Consider the following 16,853-nt stretch of genomic DNA (forward strand, 5'->3'; position numbering starts at 1 on the left):
ACTTGTTCATGATTGCTTCCCATAAGGTAGATTGAGCTGAAGGGTAAAGGATCAGAAGAGTTGAAGTAATGTGATTAGTTTCCTTTATGCAATTTAATTTCTTGCAATTTCGATATCATATTGCTTAACTTGTTCATGATTGCTTCCCATAAGGTAGATTGAGCTGAAGGGTAAAGGATCAGAAGAGTTTAAGTAGTGTGATGAATTAGTTGCTTTGCTTTCAGTCTTTGAGTTGCTTTAAGTTCAGTTTTTACTTTCTTTTTCATACAGCAGCAAGGATACTGGGTTTCATAGTCACTAGCTCATTGATTGGTTGTTGCATTCCATTTTGATTGAAGTAGCTGCATATTTACACTTTTGTTCAAGTACTAATTCCACCAATAACATGTTTTGAGATCTTTTGAAGTGCTAAAGTTTTGGAAGTTACCATTAGGGACTTAGGCCTTAGGCCTTGTCTTGAAATCTCTATCCATACTTGTCCTTTAAAAGTATTCTTAAGACCTTAGAATAGGATTTCCATTTGCATTAGACACTCTAGGAAACCAACAAAAACAAAACCCCAAAACAAAATAAAATCTATAAAACAACGAAGTAAGAAAAAGGTTAACTAAGCACATATGGTGCACCACACTTCATCAGTTTATGATACCCGGATTGATAATTTATGTAGAGCAATTTAAGACGTTAAATTGACTAGACATTTTGGCACCGTTGTCAGGGAAGTGTAATTAGGAGACCTTATTTCTTACATCTGAAAAAAAAAAATTTAATAATTCTTGAGTATGCTCTCCTCCTGCACTTCGTGTGATCTGGAGGATCAGAAAAAGGATTGTTAAGTAAAAAAAAAAAAATTAATAATTCTTGAGTATGCTCTCCTCCTGCACTTTGTGTGATCTGGAGGATCAGAAAAAGAATTGTTGAGAAAAAAAAAAGGAGACAAAATAAACTTCAACATTTCAATTGATTCAAAAAAAAATGAAAAAAATGAAACTCAACTGCTTTGATAGGTTCAAATTATCCAAAATTGTCTGGTTATGGTTTGTAGTGGTCTTCAAAACACTGTATCCTGTTTTAATAAGGTTTTGCAACTTAGCTGTGGAAACTGCCCTGATTCCGCAGCTAGTTGAGAATTCCGCAGTTGTTTCAAGGTTTAGCAGGTTACAAGCGTCCAATGAAAAAACCGACCACATGGGCATCTTCAGAATTGTCTTGACATGGATCCTATCCTAGTCACCCAGCTCAGATCGATGAAAAACCAGCATAAGATTTCAGTCAGAGTCCTATTTTTATCATGTTTTTCTTGAAGTATTTGCTGCCTGAAATTGAAAATTATTAATCATTTATAAAATTTTACAATTTCAGAGAAAAAAAAAAAAAAAAAAAAAAACAATCTATGGCTATCTTGAATCCTAGCTTTCACTGTGGCTTCAACAAGAAAATCTGCCTCCCTGTTTAAGCTTTGGCCTGAAACAAACCTGCACAATCATTAAAAAAAAAAAAATGCATTTAGAAGTGAGTTTATATCATAACGATGGTGGAATATGCATTGGAAGCTTACATAGTCTAATCGAAAAATCTGATTCCAAACAAAATCCATGACTTTGAAGTCGAGACAAAGTGCTAGCAGCCACAATCTTCATATGTTGAAGAGATCTTGCCAACAACCAAATCCCAAATTGCAAATGGCGAAGTTTAAATTCTAGAGAACATGGGCTATTTAAATAAGGGCAAACAAAGTTGTTTTAGGCAAGAATAATGAAGATGCGAAGATGATAGAATTTGTGAGATGTCTTTGCAGTTTGTCGTTAAGCTCTAAAGGTCGCAAGGAACTGCATTCCCACTTTTCTTTATGAAATGGCTTCACGATTCTTCAAATAGTGCATTCTTCATTAGTGTGCCTTTCCTGTGGTTGGATTGGAAAATTCTGTAGCTGCCCTCCCTCTTCAATGAATGCCTCCAAATTAGCAACTACGTTCATCTCAGAAGGATTTTATTATTCATATACCAATTGTGAGGGCAAGTGATCGGGTGACCTATGAGACTGTTGCGGAGATAAAGCCTACTCCTGCTCCTCCTGACCTTCTCCTTCTGACTCATCAGACGGTCTCCCACATAGATTTCCAATAAGGATCAATAGTGTGCAAACTACCACTATCAAACAAAGGCGTATTGTCTTACCACTAATTCAAAAATTCTACAGGCCGAATGCAGAACAGTTAACTCAGAAAAACGTAAATAGCAGAAAAATGTCTAATTTCAAACGCTCGATTTGCCCAAACGGAGGCGAATTTGAAGAAAATAAAACATGGGTTTTTTTTCCAGCCGGATCAATTAGATAACCCAGAAACCGTTTTAGGAGATTTGTGGCGGTCTGGGAGAAATCCTCGGTTCTATGGAGCCTCTTTTTGCTTGCCGCATGTGAAAAACGGTGTATTTTTTAATAGTTGCAACCATATTTTGATTTCCTTGAGAAATCCACTTAGATCTGATTTCCTTGGCGGCCAGGTCATCCACCGTGTCACTGAATATGAGGAAAAAAATATTTTTATTAAATGAACAGAGAACAATTCAAACACGGCACGCTTTGGTTGTTTGAGGTAACACGTCTTCCGCCACCCGTCTCCATTTTTAACTCAGACTCGCCCACGTCTCCCACCATGCCTCACAACTTCCGTCTTTTACTCATACTTCATTATGCCAAGGTGGATGTCGTGGTTTGTTTGGTTGAATCCGTGAATGGTTTCTTCAGGCAGTTTCATGTTACATATGTGGACGCTGTGTCAAACCTTCTCCATTCCCCGCTAACACAACTGTTATCACTTCACGTGCTTTTGTTGAAAAAGTCAATTCGTCAACACCTTAAATTTCTTTTGGCTGATGGTATAAACTATAAATGTCACACACAAACAATCTGAATCTGTGTTCAATCGATTTGTATTATATGAATACCAAAAGGCATGCGATGATATAAAATCCGTCAGCACACAAAAAAAAAAAAAAAAATGCAGCAAAAGAGTAAGTACCTTGGTTTGCTCCATATGCCACTACAATTCACAGAGTTCCTACATGCAAACAATGAAGAAAATAACTTGAAACTGATGGTTGACTGTTTTAGCCACTTTCCGCAGCTGATTCAACTTTCCACAGCTGGCTCAACTTTCCGCAGCTGGCTTAACTTTCCACAGCTGTTTTGTTAAACTCTAGGTTGCAGGTGTCATCAAGCAAAACAAGCCACATGGGTAGTTGGGGGAATGTTAGTACATGGATGGTGTCCTATTCATTCGATCAAATTTGATGAAAAAGACCCCGGTCAAAGGGAAGTCAAATTGTGTGTTATCACTAAGTCGCCACACTGAGTCGCTGCATGTCAAGAAAAAATAATAATTTTGAATCAATGAAATGAACAAGTTATTTGCTCACTTTTCTGAAGGTATTGATTAATTTTGGATTGATGATGAAAAATGAATGGCTAACTTTGTATCCAAGATTTTTAGCTACAGAACCGTGCACATTCCGCAGCTAAAGTCTAATTCCGCAGCCAGAAAAACCTCATTGTTCAAATCAGCCTATCTTTCTCATACAAAATCAGATTTTGATGATTTAAGTATCGTTGGAAAGATCTCAACAAGATCTACACAATGAGAAATATATCATTAGAGCTTGAAATGGAAAATAATGAAATAAATTGCTGAAAAGAAGCAACATTCAACTTGGGCACCAATTCCAAAGCAGGTATAAATTCTTTTGATTTTTCCTTTGAGAACTTGTTTCATTAATACGAATTCCTAGTTTTGTGTGTAAATATCATAACTAGAGAGATTGATCACCTCTCTCCTTTGATAATCTTACATTCCATTGCAGAAGAAGTATTAGTTTTTTTTGCAGGTTCCAGGAGGAAGGACAAATGAATACAAGAGAATGGTGTCTCTCTAAGAGACCAATTTGTTTCATAAGAGGATGATCAGCAACAAAGAGGAAATATGCTGATGCAAAATCATATCCAAACACTTGAAAAACTTTCAGATACTATTGTCTCCATCACATCCATCCATCACATCCATACTTCATAATAAACCATTCATCTCATTTTCCTCCATATTTTCCATTTACATTCACATCTACTTTCCATCTCTTTTTGTCCATTCATAACCCACAAATAAAAGCAAGAGGCTCATTCACATGCTTATTGCCCATTGCCATTTCTGTTCTCCATTTTCATCTTCCATTCCTTATCATTTTCATTCCGCAAATAAGCCCTGCTTCAATGCAAATTAGTGAGTCCATAGTCCTTTGAGTCTAAGTTCTTTGTAAAAACACCTTGAGGCTTGCATGCCTTAATGGCAAGTCCTCATGCTGACAAACAATGGGAATACATTAATGTCCCTTGTTCGTCAGATCTTCTAGGTGACTTGACTTCAGCAAATTCATTCGTACCTAGCAAGATGCGTTTGGGCATCTTGACTCTCATTGTCATCAATGGTGAGAGTTCTCGTGTTGACTAGTGGCATCCATTAATGGCCACTAAGCCAACAATTTCCTACTATGTTCGGCATCAGAACATCTTTTCACATAGTAGGAATTGTGCCAATGAGTTTTGAAGACATGAAGACTATTATTTTCAGCATTTTGGAGCAGATTCAACAAGTTTTAGTAGAAGCAATAAAAAGTCATCTTATCTTTCTATCCATGACTCCTCTTGTTCAGCCACTTGAAGAAGAATATGATCAGAAATTTTCAGCCACTACACATACAACTCATCCATTCCAAAGGGTAAGTGAAGGTACGTCATTTTCTAACTTTTGACCATAGAATTCCATAAAAAGCTAGAATGATAATTGTTGGAAAAACATTTCTCTTCCTCATTTCATAAAATTTCCAATACCATCAGTTGGGGGGGGGGATACATTCATATTCATATCTTGCCATGTCCATATGATATTCAGGAGCTCACATACTTCCAACATATATTAATTATTACATTGCTATTATGAGCATACAATGGCTTTTGAAAAAGTGCTTAAAGGATAAATTGGATACAAACAAAATCATGGTTGTCACACAAGAACCAACCATCATGCAATCCAATAAAGATATACTTTGCAACAATAATCAAAATATCATTATGCAAAGTTCAAAAATATCAAAATAGAAGGCAACAACAACAACAACAAAAAATAGTTTTAACACAAGAACCAACCATGTTGCAATTCAAGTGAAACACTTTGCAGAAATATGAAGTTATCAAATGATATCATGCAAAGTTAAGCCAAAAGCTCAAGGATCAAAAGAGTTAATGTAATATATATTGCATGAGGACATGCAATAGCTTCAATTGGGGGGTATGTTGAGTCTTGAAAATGTCATTCATTTCCATTACACTTTCACTATTATGTCCATTATATCATCTCCATTCCACCTCCATTTCACTACTATGTCACCACATTCATCCCACTTTCATTATCATTGGGCCATATTTACGTTTTTCCAATCTTTATTAATTCTAAGCCTTTTAAGTGAATTTGTGGTTAAAAATTAGAAAATAATGTGCATATGCTTATACCTAACAAATGGGTTGAGATTGTTGACATGTGTAGGTTGAAAGGAGGCTTCTAGAAGACCCTTATGTGGCACTCTAAGGCCAAATTCGAATTTGAGTGGAAAGAATCATGGGATCATGAGGATATGTGTCACATCTCCTAATTGTATTGTAACTCTAAGAAGACATGTGTCTTATCAGTTCCTATTTTGATTAGGACTCTAGAGGTAGAGGGAGAGATTCATGGATTCTCATTAATGAGATGGCTCTCATCTTTTTGTATAAATAGGAGATCTCTCTCCTTCATTAGTTAGTCCTTTTTAGCTTAGAGTTTGGAGTTCTTAAGTCTTTTTAGCTTGTGAGTTTATAGTTCTTCCTTGATGGCTTTTGAAAGCTTTGGAGGGCTTTGTTGTACTTTGTAATTTTGAAGAATTTGAATAAAGCTTTGATGTTCTCAACATGGAAAGAGATGTGAAGTAGATGTCATGGAGCATATTAGAATGTATGGTAGAGTAGATTTCATTTTGTAAATTTTGCTTTGATTTCATTATGTCATTTGATTGCTTTCAAGTTGGTAGATTAGATTTTTCATTCATGCAATTTTAATTCATGCAAGTGTGTTCAACCGGTTGATTGTAGGTTAGTAATGCACATAGCTTTTTAATGACTAATGACATGACGGAATCATCTTGTCCTTCTGCTGATTTTTTTTGAGTTCTAATTCCAGCATTGTTATTTCAATCAGTTTTGTTTTGCTCATTTACTTTCCTGCAATTTAGATATCATATTGCTTAACTTGTTCATGATTGCTTCCCATAAGGTAGATTGAGCTTAAGGGTAAAGGATCAGAAGAGTTGAAGTAGTGTGATTAGTTTCCTTTATGCAATTTAATTTCTTGTAATTTAGATATCATATTTCTTAACTTGTTCATGATTGCTTCCCATAAGGTAGATTGAGCTGAAGGGTAAAGGATCAGAAGAGTTGAATTAGTGTGATTAGTTTCCTTTATGCAATTTAATTTCTTGCAATTTAGATATCATATTGCTTAACTTGTTCATGATTGCTTCCCATAAGGTAGATTGAGATGAAGGGTAAAGGATCAGAAGAGTTGAAGTAGTGTGATGAATTAGTTGCTTTGCTTTCAGTCTTTGAGTTGCTTTAAGTTCAGTTTTTACTTTCTTTTTCATACAGTAGCAAGAATATTGGGTTTCATAGTCACTAGCTCATTGATTGGTTGTTGCATTCCATTTTGATTGAAGTAGCTGCATATTTACACTTTTGTTCAAGTACTAATTCCACCAATAACATGTTTTGAGATCTGTTGAAGTGCTAAAGTTTTGGAAGTTACCATTAGGGACTTAGGCCTTAGGCCTTGTCTTGAAATCTCTATCCATACTTGTCCTTTAAAAGTATTCTTAAGACCTTAGAATAGGATTTCCATTTGCATTAGACACTCTAGGAAACCAACAAAAACAAAACCCCAAAACAAAATAAAATCTATAAAACAACGAAGTAAGAAAAATGTTAACTAAGCACATATGTTGCACCACACTTCATCAGTTTACGATACCCGGATTGATAATTTATGTAGAGCAATTTAAGACGTTAAATTGACTAGACAAGGAGTAATCAATTAGATGAGCAAGAGAAAATATGTAGAGGCACTCTCAATGATGGAAGTTAAATACAAGCTAGGCACTTATGAAAGCAAAGAAGTAACATGGTTACAATTATCATGTTCAAATATTGTGTTGGTACATCGAGTTGTAAAGATAAATTGCAATAGTTAGAGTGCAATCTCCCTAATGAAGAAATCATCTTATCATTTTAAGACCAAGCATATTAATGTTCAATATTAATTTGCGAGAGACATGGTTGAAGACACTAAGGTGTTTCTAGTGAAGGTGGAAACCTTGATGAATGTTGGAGATTTACTAACAGAGTCTGTGAGCATTGATAAATTTTCTTAATGCAGAGAAACTATGGCCATTATTGCCATAGATCAGTGATCAAGAAATCATGTGGGCCCTAGTATGTAAATAAAACAACAAGTGGAAGAATGTTGTGTATCGGTTACATTATTTGCACGACTAGTCCCATGTGCAATTCACGTGCATCAAGCACGGTAGGGGGCTCGTAGGGGGATGGCAACCCCTTGCCCTCCTTTCGGTGAAAAAAATGAGTGTTTTTTTGCATGTCTTATGGCACATGATTATTGTGGTCCATGGTAATGTAATTTTGGCTGAAAAATTACAGTTGTATTTTGATCAAGGGTTGATGGATTGAGGATTTATTAATGCCATATGATATACATATTTCATTTTATATTGTAAATATATAGTATACTAAAAAGGTAAAATAGTTTTCCTAATTTGTTTTTTTTAATAAAATATGTGTTAAATGAGTGTGTGTGTGTTTGTGCACCATTGCATCTTTTCTATTTTTATTAAGAATCTAATTGCAACAATTAATTATACAAGATTAAAACCTATAATAGGCAATGTAATAGGGAAAATGGTTTAGTCATGATATATGCACCATTGCATCTTTTCTATTTTTATTAAGAATCTAATAGCAACAATTAAGTATACAAGATTAAAACCTATAGTAGGCAATGTAATAGGGAAAATGGCTTAGTCATAATATATGCACCACTGCATCTTTTCTATTTTTATTAAGAACCTAATTGCAACAATTATACAAGATTAAAACCTATAGTAGGCAATGTAATAGGGAAAATGGTTTAGTCATGATATATGTTCTTGCTATTGTTCATGTTGTTTTAGATTGATAAAATATGTTCTCATTCTCCTTCTGAAGAGATGGAGAAGTTGACAACATGCATCATCTTTTTTAGCAATTCTTAACATAGTGTGTGTATTAAGTCTCAAATTTTTTCATTAAGGCATATTTCCTTAAAAATGATGCCAATAATATCGAGAGATTAAAGGTTGTAATCTACATAAAGAAACTTGCCCAAAATCTTCTCCATAAGTGTCAATCCTAGGGAATGCACTTATATGTTCACTTTCATATCAACACCTCTATGGTGACAACTTTGATATGTGTGAGACAACATGAATTCTCCATGTCATTTAATTGTCACTTTTGTTAACAATTTCGTGGGACAACATGAATTCTCCATGACATTTCACTTTTGTTAACAATTTCTATATGTCTTTTTATCTTCGTCAAAGTTTTAATTATTGTACCTTAGAATTTCCATTGGAAACTTGAGCTACCATATGCTTCATTGTGATAACAATCCTTAAAAGAGCTTTCAACAAATTTACATTAGCATATGTTGGAACTACCTCCCTACTACTCTATTGTGGCTTGATTGCTACCAAATACTTAAGCAGATATTTTCCTTTCGAGGTGATTCTCTTTGATGTGTGAAATTATTATATATGACCCTCCAATTATATTATTAGTTTCAAGATTCTCCTTTTGATTCTCCCATGTCATAATGGACTTACTTCTTTAGCAAGGGTCATGAGTGAGGCTTCATAATAGGTTAAGGTTGCAGTCATTTATTAAAAAAAAAATTATGTAAATGTGAAAGATGATCATTAGTTGAGTCTAGTATGAGTAGTTGAGAAGAAAAATTATTCTTTTTTCAAATTTCACTTGCAACATGTTTATTCTTCATGAATTGATTGTTCATTATGCTCTTTATGAGCACATTGTTAATGAAGCATAACAAAATATTAACAATTTCATTCTCTCTTATAAACTTAAACATATATAAACCATCACACTAAAAAATCATAAATAATAATTAATAAATTTTATTGGCCATAACACGGTATTAACAATCTCATTCTCTCTTATAAACTTAAACATATATAACCATCACAAAAAAAACATAAATAATAAATAATAATTTTTTATTAAATTGGTAAAAATAAACTATAATGGTTGTTTCAAAATTCAACTCCCTTAAGTTACACGTTTTCTCATCATAAACTTAAAGTAACACCCCCTTGCCAAGTGGCCATTGAAATAATGAAAGCCATTATACCTATTATTTGTTGAAAAACAAAAACCATATTAATCATGCAATAAAGCCTCATATTTTATTACTCAAAGGCACAATAATATGCTTCATTTGAAGTTGATTGCTTAATATCAATACACAAATGGTTATATGACGCTTAATTATCTTTGTATGTGAATTAACTATTTTTATTTTTTGTGAATAAGTATATGCACAAATAAGTTCTCGAGTATATCTTAAAATTGTTTTTGTTTAGTTAAGAGTTCATTTTTTTTGGACATAAGGAAATAATTTAACGCTTCAAGCCCCATAGGCATCTGAAAAGAGTGAAAGCTTTCCCCCTTACAGATCACCAATGGGTACTCTCAGGTGACATGGTTTTCCTTGAATAATGATGATGAGTCAACTTTCCTTGAATAATAATGATGGGTCAACTTGCATTCACATTTAAAAGTTAATGATGTTTGTCCTCATTGTTGGTTTGACAGCTCAGTTATGAAAGGTTTTTCCACTTTGTAAAAAAATAAGTATCTACATAAATAGCAAGTTCACTTCAACTCTATTCACAATATCGTAAGTTAAAAATATATCAAACCCCATTATAATACAAAGATTTTGTTTTAACTCCACCTTTTTGCATGGAGATAAACAAACATTTCTTGTTTGTGTGATTGTGAAGGAGGAGTAATTATATTCCAAAATCACATTAGTGTAGTCATATAAATTAAATGGTTAGTAAACGTGGGTAGACATCAACTTATAATAAGCATGAAAACACTTACTTCATGATACATCTCAAGTTCCTAAAAAAAAAACCCTACAAAATTATAATTTTGTTTTAAATTATTATTAACTGTAAAAATATTAATCTATAATTTAAACATATATATATTTAAAAAAAACTTTGAACAATATTTTTAACCACGGAAATTTACGCCAACTTTACCATGGAGATTCTTAAATTGTAAATGGAATTTATTATAATACCATGGCCAATACCAAGACTTATCACTTATCACTTCAACTCTATTCACAATATTGTAAGTTAAAAAATATCAAACCCCATTATAATACAAAGATTTTGTTTTAACTCCACCTTTTTGCATGGAGATAAACAAACATTTCTTGTTTGTGTGATTGTTAAGGTAATTATATTCCAAAATCACATTAAAAGGTAATTAGTGTAGCCATATAAATTAAATGGTTAGTAAACTTGGGTAGACATCAACTTATAATAAGCATCAAAACACTTACTTCATGATACATCTCAAGTTCCTAAAAAAAAAACCTACAAAATTATAATTTTGTTTTAAATTATTATTAATTGTAAAAATATTAATCTATAATTTAAACATATATACATTTAAAAAAAACTTTGAACAATATTTTTAACCACGGAAATTTACGCCAACTTTACCATGGAGATTCTTAAATTGTAAATGGAATTTATTATAATACCATGGCCAATACCAAGACTTATCACTTATCAATGCCACATGCCCAAATAATCATAGCTCACTTCATATGAGACTCGTTATATGACATTTTTTTTTATTAATCAATTTAATTAAAATAATGCAAATGACATAAGTACTTTCGAACTACTATGAATATTCCATGAAGGTTAAATCCCTACCATCTACTTAATGACTATTAATAATTAAATTAAAATTCCGAAAGCCCAATTCCAAAATACAATACCATTTATTTGATTTCGATTATATAAAATTAATAAGTTTCTGTATTATATTATATAAATTTATTAAATCTTAAATTTATTAAGTATTTAGAACAATTAAATCATTAAATTACACATTTTATTATAATTTTTAATTGATTTTATTTATATAAAATTTATATGTTTTTTAATTAATCTTCTCCGAGTTCAAACAGCAAGCTTGTGAAAATGCAAAGAGTTGTGAATTTAAGGTTTCGTGTTCAAATCCTTGGCTACTTACTTATAAGCCATTTATTAGAGTAGTTTGATCCACCTAAGGTATAGTAATAGCTATACGAATAGGAGTATAGTGATAGTGATAGCAACATAGTATTATATATATATATATATGATTTTTTATTATATTATTATAAATTTTTATTTTTATTTTGTAGGCTGAGGTAGGACCATTTTTTTTACATCAATCAATTTTTTACATCTTTCTCACAAATTTACAACAATCTCTCAATATACCATCACTCGCCTGCCTCGGCAGGATTCGATCCTGGGTGGGGGGTGCTACAGGCTACCGCCCTCACCATTACACCGCGCACCGAAGTGCTTATTATAAATTTATTAAATATTTATAGTAATAAATATATTAAATATTCAAGTAATTAAAGTTTGAAAGTAAATTTTTTAAATAAAATATGAAAAAAATTACATATCCATAAATTTATTTTTTCTTAAATTAATATTAATATTTTATTATTAACATTTTAAATTAATTTTAGATATTTTTTGAATTAATTGTCATATTTACGACGTAAGGCATCCCCTTTTGAAAAGAACTCCCCCACTGTCACTCTGGACTGTTTGACACCGTTCCATCCATTGTTAGACAATTGAAAGATTTTCGACCCAGAATCCCACCACTTAAACTCACAACTGCGTCCTTGATTTATGTCACTTGACAGAAGACTAACCTATTTCCATAACCAATTCAATTCATACCAACCATTTTGGCATTTATATCGTAAGTTCTTGATGACCATTTTGGTTTGAGAAACAATGGATCTAGAAAGGTTTTCATGAAACTGACGACGTACTAGAATTCACTCCTTGCTCGATCTTTCACCTTCTTTTGTTTTAGTCATTTTAAGCGCAATCGAATGTATTTGTAGCTTTGAAAATAATATTGAAGTAATATGGAGTCACCTTCTCAATTGTTCGTTGGTCCTCTCTGTTCGAAAACATTCTTTAACCTGCAAAGTTACAGCAGTTTGATGACTTTTAAGTTGAAAATTCGAAGTTCATAAAAGAGAAGAATTTTGTGCAGTTTTCTACACGTGAAGTCCAAAAATCGACTAAAGTTAAAATGTGCTTGTAAGTTCTGAATTCAGAGGTAAGAAGTTTGTACTTTAAACATTCCTTAGGTGTGAAGTCAAAAATTTATTTTACTTAAAACTGAGATCCTACTGCACTAAAATTTTAGCGTTAGAACTCCAAAGTTTAATATGGCATGAAATTTGTCACTCAACCTTGTACCAACTTGTTTTTAACCACAACATTTTTATTGTTGTTTCTTTCATAAGTTGGCTTCATTGACAATATTAATATTTATTCTGACTGCATTGACAAGGTATTATTATTAATAAGAATCTTGATATTAAATAAAATATATATCGTTCAAAACGATGCAGCTTGCAGTGAGTGCTCAATTGTAAGAATGCAAAACATGATGGCAAAATTTTACGTCCAAAACGATGCAACTTGCAGTGAGCTGTCAGTTGTAAGAATGCAAAACATGATGGGAAATTTTAAGATACTTTGTAATTCAATAATGAACTATATATTAGCATTTTCAATGACTACCAAAAATTGATGTTATCATAATAAACTATATACTCGCATTCTCAATGACTACCAAACGATGATGTTGTTATAATGTGATGCGCCATATGTTGAAGTGTGTTGCCTAGAGAATTACTTTCCTGTAGTAGGTAATAAAATGGTTTAAAATACTGATATTTTCTTCCTAAACTCTTTGATAGTTTTATTAATAAAATGTTTTGCTATATGTTAAAATGTGTTCCCAGAAAGTAATATGTTGAAGTGTGTTCTTAAGAGAATTATTTTCCAGTAATAGGTAATAAAATGGTTCAAAATATTGATTTTTCCCTCATAAATTTTTTGATAGTTTTATTAATAAAATGTTTCGCTATATGTTGAAATGTGCTCGCAAAAAATTAATTTCCAGTTGTAGATAATAAAATGGATCAAACCTGGATGTGGGTGATTATAATGAATTTAAAGCAGATTAGACAGAAGGACGGTAGGCGGCCAAGCCACATGGCCACCCGCGTCCCCTTCCATGCCAATTTATGGCAAGCTACAGATGGTCTGCAGGCACCATTACTCTGGTGCGCTAGTCGAGGTATTCGTAGCAGGCATAAGGCCATGGCTCCCACAAGACATAATTCATTCACCCCTTCACCGCTAAACTGCTCTTGCCCCCCTCATGCTGCGGAGCCGAGCTCTCGCACAATTACTAGGAGGCGATGTTGGATTCTCAGCTGTGTTGATTTGGGGAATGGTTTCCATTACTCTCAATCAACTCACTGTGCGCTGAATTCCGCCCAGAATTCCTCTGTTTCTCTTCTGAATAGCTCCACCATCTCCAGAGTTACCTCTGCCTCCCCAATTGCTCTCACTGTTCACAACACAACCATTTTGGCCCAGCTCAACAGAAGACATTCAACCATGGCGCATACTCGCCATCGAATGCGTAGCTGTAGAGGTGGTAGTCGTAGCAGAAGCACTCGCCTCCCTTCGACGCCCAGCCATGATTCCGCTACTCCTTCCTCTTCCCCATCTACTACTCTCTCCAGAGATCATTTCTCTGGTAGTTACCCTTACACTCGCAGTGGTAGAGGCTGGGAACAGGCCCATGGAGTCAGAAGAATGAATGTTGCGACCCAAACTGCCAATCTCCCTTCCCCCCTTCATCCCTCTCACCACACGACCCAATTTTGATTCCATAGTACGCTGAATCGCCCGACATCTTAGCCACCGTCACTGTTACATTCAACGAGGAAATCAGCCCACAGAATGAGCAAAATGCTCAGCTCCACATTCTTGGACCAGAGGAGAAGAACAGCAGGGAGCAGTAGAAGGCAGATAAGAAGAACAAGGAGGACTGTGAACCAGAGAAACGAAACAATAGCAAGCAGCAGACGACAGAGAAAACAAGTAAGGCTGGTAGTGACAACATTCTGCATGGTGAGGAGCTGGCTGGAGGTAAGCATGCAATTGAAGACAGTGTGGGTGGCACGTTAGGCAAGCATGCAGGCGTAGGTAGCTCAGCAGGCACGCAAGCAATCGGTGGCCTCCCGCGCGGCACGTCAGCAGAGGATGATGACTGGTATGAGTACGCATGTCGTATTGTGGAAGAGCCTCCACCAAATGAGACTCAGGGGGTTCATTCTGATAGCTGATCCATTTGCCAGATGTCACCCCGCCGCTCTTTGGATGTTTCACGGGTTTGTTTTCATGGGTTTTTTCTCTACTGTCTTTTTTCTAAAACATTTGGCTAGTTTTGATTGGTTTTGGTTTAGGACCCCTGTGTGGGACTTTTTAAGTTTTGTTCTGAGCCCCCTGCATGGGCCTTTTACATTGGGTTCTCTCGGACTGGTTTCCCCTCGGTGGGCAATCGAGTATAGTCTTTTGATTAATTTTGACATAACTCTGTTCAGCACCGCAGAGGCCGGCGCCTCACTGTATTTTTAATTTTGCCCTTATAAATAGATTAGTATTACTTAGAAGAAAAAAAATGGATCAAAATATTCATTTTTTCCTGGTAAACTTTTTGATAGTTTTATCAATAAAATGTTTCAAAACACCTTTTTTGTGGGGTTCAAGATTGTAAAAGCTATCCGAATTTGTTTTTATGAGAGGATTTTTCTTTTTTCTTTTTAATGTTTGGGATAATGTCATCAAGTTAATTATTAATTTGTTATGCTGCATGTTTATTGGGCACTGGAATAAGTTATTATACGAATTTGGATTTATATTTTTGTTGTAAATTTGTATTTTATTTTATTTTATTTTTAAAAATTATTATGTTGACTAGGTTGTAAAGATATTTTTGGATATTGAATACTTTGTAATTCAATAAAATATTATTTGATTATGAATATATATTTTTATTATCATTTAGTTAAAATGAGTGAATGTAAATTTTCATATTTTTATATATTGAATACCTTGTAATTCAATAATAAACTACCATAATAAATATTAAACCTTGATGTTATTGCAATGTGATACACTACATCATTGAAGTGTGTTCCCCGAGAAAAATATGTTATTACAATGTGATGCATTACACCGCAGTAATAAATGACTCAAATTACTTATTATGTTAACTGGGTTGTAAAGGCTATTAAATTATAAAAAAATTTGGGTAAAAAGAAAATTTTCTTAATTAATTAAGAGAAATTTAAAAATTTATTTATAAAATAAATAAATATTTATATTATTTTTAGAGCTATTATAATTTCTATTAATAATAATAATGAAGTTTATAGATATTAATAGAATATGGAGCATTTTATACATTTATTTATCAAATATTTAAATAATAATAAAAAGTTTAAATAAATCAAAATTTGTAAGATGTAATTTTTTATAATTTAATTCTATATTTATATATTAATTACAAAATTACATTTAAAATAAAATGTTGGTAATATTTCATAAATTTATAATAATTTATTTCCTAAATATTATTATCCATATGTTTTCAATTTATTTATTATAGGCTCGTATGGTATTAGTTTGTCTTTGAGTGGGTATTAATTTGTTTTTGACCAAAAAATTATGACGCTTATCCATAATTTAAGGTTAGCAATTCAATTTTTATTATTTAAATTTATTTATTTGTAAGGTGATTAAGTGAAGTCTGGAGAAATCTGATCAGCTATGTTTTAGAGAATACTGCTAGCGCTCAGGAAACAAATCAAGCAAGAACACAAATGAAAGAAACAAGTAGCGCATGGAAACTGAGGCTAAAGGATGAGGAATTTTCGAATTGGCTGAGAAATTGTAACAGGTTCTACTTATTTTTTGATGGAGCTTCTAAATCGAACCCGGGCCAAGCTGGTGCAGGGGGTCTAATTTGCAACGCAAATGGAGAGAGCATGTTTCATTTCGAATGGGGGCTAGGAGAGATCTCCAACAACAGGGCAGAGGTATTAGCACTATACCAGGGCCTCACACAGCTGCTGAAGTTAGGGATACGAAAAGCAGTGGTATTTGGGGACTCAGCAATAATTATCAGGCTTATGGCGCAGAGACAGAGCACGCCGAATATCCTCCTCCAGCAGATAAACCACCGGAATCAGATCCTCCATGCTTCAATGGAAGAGGTCGAATACTATCACATCTTACGGGGCTTGAACAAGGAGGCTGATAAGTATGCCAACAGGGCATGCACGCGCTCCAAGGGCAGCCTGAGTTGTAATAACATTGTCTCTCTGCAGCCATTACCATGAACCTACAACGGTTAGTCAACAACAGGTGTACCACAACTGACAGAATTAATGACATCAGACAAGTAATCAGAGCCGATGACGGAGCAGGTAAGGTAGGCAGGATTT

Source organism: Pinus tabuliformis, chromosome 4_1, assembly GCF_031772625.1.
Source record: "Pinus tabuliformis cultivar Carrire ecotype Pingquan chromosome 4_1, CPIR1, whole genome shotgun sequence".
Taxonomy (NCBI): domain Eukaryota; kingdom Viridiplantae; phylum Streptophyta; class Pinopsida; order Pinales; family Pinaceae; genus Pinus; species Pinus tabuliformis.